Source organism: Macrobrachium rosenbergii, unplaced genomic scaffold, assembly GCF_040412425.1.
Source record: "Macrobrachium rosenbergii isolate ZJJX-2024 unplaced genomic scaffold, ASM4041242v1 13875, whole genome shotgun sequence".
Taxonomy (NCBI): domain Eukaryota; kingdom Metazoa; phylum Arthropoda; class Malacostraca; order Decapoda; family Palaemonidae; genus Macrobrachium; species Macrobrachium rosenbergii.
In genome coordinates this window covers 1,195,181-1,199,859 of record NW_027100719.1, presented here as the reverse complement: position 1 = coordinate 1,199,859, position 4,679 = coordinate 1,195,181, and positions in this window count along the sequence as shown.

Sequence of the window (4,679 nt, the reverse complement as noted above, 5' to 3'; positions counted from 1 at the left end):
TTTTTTTTTTTTTTTTTTGATTCGACAAACAAGAGAATCTGGACACATCCCCGAGTAAACACATTTTGTGGTAATAGCTGAAATGATTTAAGAACGAGGAAGGGAGGCTGGATGATCTACTGATTGACTGATCGACTGACTCTAAGGTGTCTGGCGTCACAATTAACCAGGAGGGGCGATGGAGGAATTCTGGACACAACAGACGCTCTGTTGAGGAGCTACGAAAAGCCAATGATGCGATGTCATCGTTGCGATGACGACAAAACAGCCGGTTTCTTTCGCGAAGAAAGTGCGAAGACAAAGCATCAGATTTTGGGAACAAAGAATGAACGAGATCCGGAGCAAACACGTGGTAGACTGAAAGAGGAAATTTGACAACCACAAGACGTATAAGGACGAAGAGGGAGCAGATATTTTCACAAAACCAAAGAGTAATAATTCATAAATATCTGATCACCTTTGATTACTTATTATCAGTTCTTCAAGGAAGTTACGTAAAAATACGTGAATATGCGTTTCACACTTTTTATACAAACTGAAAAACAGAAAACTATTAAACCAAATAGAAATTTATTCATAACTGATAACCTTTGATTATTTATCATTAATTCCTGAAATAAGACATTTATTTAAAAATACGTAAATATACGTTTTATTTTTTTAAAACTGAATGAAAACCAGAAAACTATAAAACCAAATGGAAATTTATTCATATTTGATCACCTTTGATGACTTATCATCAACTCCTTCAGCACGTTATTTATGTACAAAAACGCGAATAGAAGTTTCATCCCTTTTGTTTTGAAAACTGAATGAGAAACAGAAAAACTGTTGCGTTTGTATGTCGGCGTCAATGACCTGACAGCTGTCACGCCAGATAACTGACAATCAACTAATATTTACCTATAACGGCACAGCAAGCGTTCTCAAAAAAAAAAAAAAAAAAATATTGAGATTTTAGTAAAAACAGATCTGGCGTTGTTACCCAAATTGTAAATTTATTAAGTGGTAATGCGAATAATTCATATATTTTATAATTTAACCCTCGAGCTAACATGGACTATGCAATGACGTAGCTGGTTTGCCTTTCAGTCCACTTATTGCTTTCAAATGTATCAGAATTAATGTCTAAATTGACTTAGAATGAAATAATGATGAACAATCTCTCTCTCTTAATTTACTCAACGATAACTGAGCACGTTAAAAGACTGAATACGTTAAAAAGAATCTCTCTCTTCTCTCTCTCTCTCTCTCTCTCTCTCTCTCTCTCTCTCTCTCTCATGAATTAATCAACGTAAAAGTGTTAATTAAGTATTAAAAATCTTTCTCTCTAGCTCTCTCTCTCTCTCTAACTCCCTCTCCCCCTCTCTCTCTCTCTCTCTCTTCTCTCTCTTCTCCAATCCTTCCTTGTCTGTTCTTGCTCTCTCCTCCTCTAATCCATCTCTCTTTTCTCTCTCCCTTAACAACCCTCCTCTCTCTTTCTCTCTCCCCAACCCTTTCTTTCTTTCTCTCTTTCTTTCTTTTCTCTTTCACCCCACAGTACCCTCTCTCTCTCTCTCTCTCTCTCTCTCTCTCTCTCTCTCTCTCTCTCTCTTTATGGTAAGATCATAGTGACAATTTTTATGAAATCCTCTGGCAATATCAAAAGATAAAAGAAAACTAACCAGAATTACAATAATGATAACGTTGACAATTATCAGAATTATAATGGTACTGCACACTACACGATGCTTCTTTTGCAGAACGGTGTATTAATCGAGTTAGAATATATTATCAGTCCTTCTGCCGCTGCAGAACAAATAATATCATTGATCTCGGTAAAACCCAAGAATTAAATATTCATTCCTTTGACTTCGTTGAAAAAGGTTCTTTTTTATTATTTAAAAAAATTTGGTCTTTACAAAACAATGATGAACTCTTGAATCGTGCGGCCGAGGTCGCGCTCTCTCAAGCCATGTTAATAAGAGTTTTGTTGCATCAAAAGTAATTATTTATGGAATATGTCAGTAACGTTAATTATGAATAGTCATCCATGTTTTGCTATTAACGTATATAAATCAAAAGTAAATAAATGCTTCATTTCCATAATCAGACGAACTGTGGTCAGTCTTGTTCTTGTTGTCATGCCTGAATCGATGTTCTTCTTTAAATCATTGTCACAAGATGGAAAATTATTTAAAGACTTTTCTTATTACCTTCTTAATTAAATCCCGGATGCTTTCTCATTATAAATTCAGCTCCATTATTGGAACTGGAATTGGAATATAAGATTTAGGCCAATGGCCAAGCGCTGGGACCTGTGGGGTCGTTCAGCGCTGAAAGGAAAATTAAGAGTGAAAAGGTTTGAAAGGTGTAACAGGAGGGAAACTTCGCGGTTGCATTATGAAACAACTGTTAGAGGTGGATTAACAGTAAGATGAAGAAAGAATATGAATGGAGGTACAGTAAAAGGAATGAGACGGTTGCAGCTAGGGGCCGAAGGGCTCTGCAAAGAACTTACGTAATGCCTACAGTGCACCCCGTCAGGTGCGCTGACGACACTAACCCCCTAAGGAACCATTGGCATGTGTAAATAATTAAATCGAAGTCAATAAATACTTGTTTTAATGTCTGGAAAAATGCTCTTGTGCAAATCATTTTTTACAGGATGGAAAATTATTTAGTGACTTTTCATATGATCTTCCTAAGGACATCCCGGAAGGTGTCTCATTACAACTTCAGTTCCATCGTTGCTTGGAGGAACCTCTGTGAGATATGAAGTTGCATTCATAGAACAATAATTTTGAGAGAACATTTTTTGAAATAGAAGGAAAATGTAGCTAGAAACTTCCCCCAACATAGGAAGCCTATTCTTCTGAGACCACCAACAGACCTTTTAAATATAGGAAGGACATCAGCTGTTAAATAAAGATTATTGCAAGGATGTAAAATCCTCTTGAGGCGAGGCACAATTTATCAGATAAAATCAATTTATATCTTGGTAAAAAAGAAAAATTGCAATCATATTTATGGAGAAATAAATCCAGTTATGTATGAGGGCATATATTAAACAAGTAAAAAATGCACCTTAGTTTCTTCGGCGCAATCGAGTTTTCTGTACAGCCGCTACAGCGTATAACCAAGGCCACCGAAACCAGATCTATCTTTCAGTGGTATCGGTATAATACTGTATGAGCCGCGGCCCATGAAACTTTAACCTCGCGCCGCAGGTGGGCCTAGTCTATATCGTTGCCAGAAGTACGATTTGGGCTAAATTTAACCTTAAATCAAATAAAAACTACTGAGGCTAGAGGGCTGCAATTTGGTATGTTTGATAATTGGAGGGTGGATGGTCAACATACCAAATTGCAGCCCTCTAGCATCAGTAATTCTTAAGATCTGAGGGCGGACAGAAAAAGTGCGGATGGGCGGACAAAGCCGGCACAATAGTTTTCTAACAACTTTTAGTTTTCTGTAAAAGAAAACTAAAAGTTGGTAGAAAATATTTAATTTCATTTTTAACTCGGGTATAACAGCAATCTTATGACTCTTTCTTTCATCTTATTTTCCACCCTCTCCTAATAATGGTTTTTATTGCAACTTTGAAGTTTTCCTCCTGATGTACTGTTCAAACTTTCTACTCTCGATTTCTCTTCCATCACTGAATGACCTTATGGGTCCCACCACTTGGCCTTTGGCCTAAATATTATATTCTATTTCTCTATCTATTCATTCTCCTCCGTAAAAGCTATTCTAAAATCTCTGTGAAACTTCTTCGTTAATTTTCTCTATATTTTTTTAGAAACATGTCACACTTTTTCCTGTGTACATTTGTCATGATCTGACATGATATAAAATGGAACCGTAGTTCCATTCATATTGCATTTTAAGTGGACTTAGAAAAAAGTATATATATCTGTGTGAACACGAGAGAGGTGTTGTTTATGAATCACAGATCTAGTCCATCAAGTCGCACATGTCAGCAGAACATGTCAGCAAGCATCCATGTGTTGTTTGGGAAAACAGTATGTCAGCATAAGTCAACGTCCTCTTTTGTTCTGAGCTGAGAGCTGTCACGTAGGCATTCATGGTGTGTTCGTGTGTGTGTAAATGATGTCTTGTTATGATGTGGCGTGGAAGTTTTAAGATAGATAAAATGGAATCTGTGTAGTTCCATTGTACAAATATCTCCATATTGAATCCCATTATGGAGTTTGTCTAAATCCTACCAGAAGAACTTTACTATTTCTAAGAAAACTCAGCACAACCATGGAGAAACCTTTGAAGATGCAATTCCCATTTCTCTGACTGTATTGACTACAGTCCATAATAAGAAATAGTTGGGCACTTGCAAGTGTACCCACCATATATGGTGGCAGCACACTTACGTTTTTGGAAATGAAGCTATGATAAAGCAAGATGCCTAAACAACCATAGACAGACGTTATCTTCATCACATACATGGTCAACATCGGACGAACGGTTGTGTACATCAAACGTCTTGAAAGATGAAGGCAAACATACAACACCAGGAGGGTCGCCGTCAACGCGCTTAGAGAGAGAGAGAGAGAGGAAAACATCTGACCTTGGTAATACATCATTCTCGACTGAGAGAGAGAGAGAGAGAGAGAGAGAGAGAGAGAGAGAGAGAGAGAGAGAGAGAGAGAGAGAGAAAATCTCCACCAGACCTTCTCGACGCG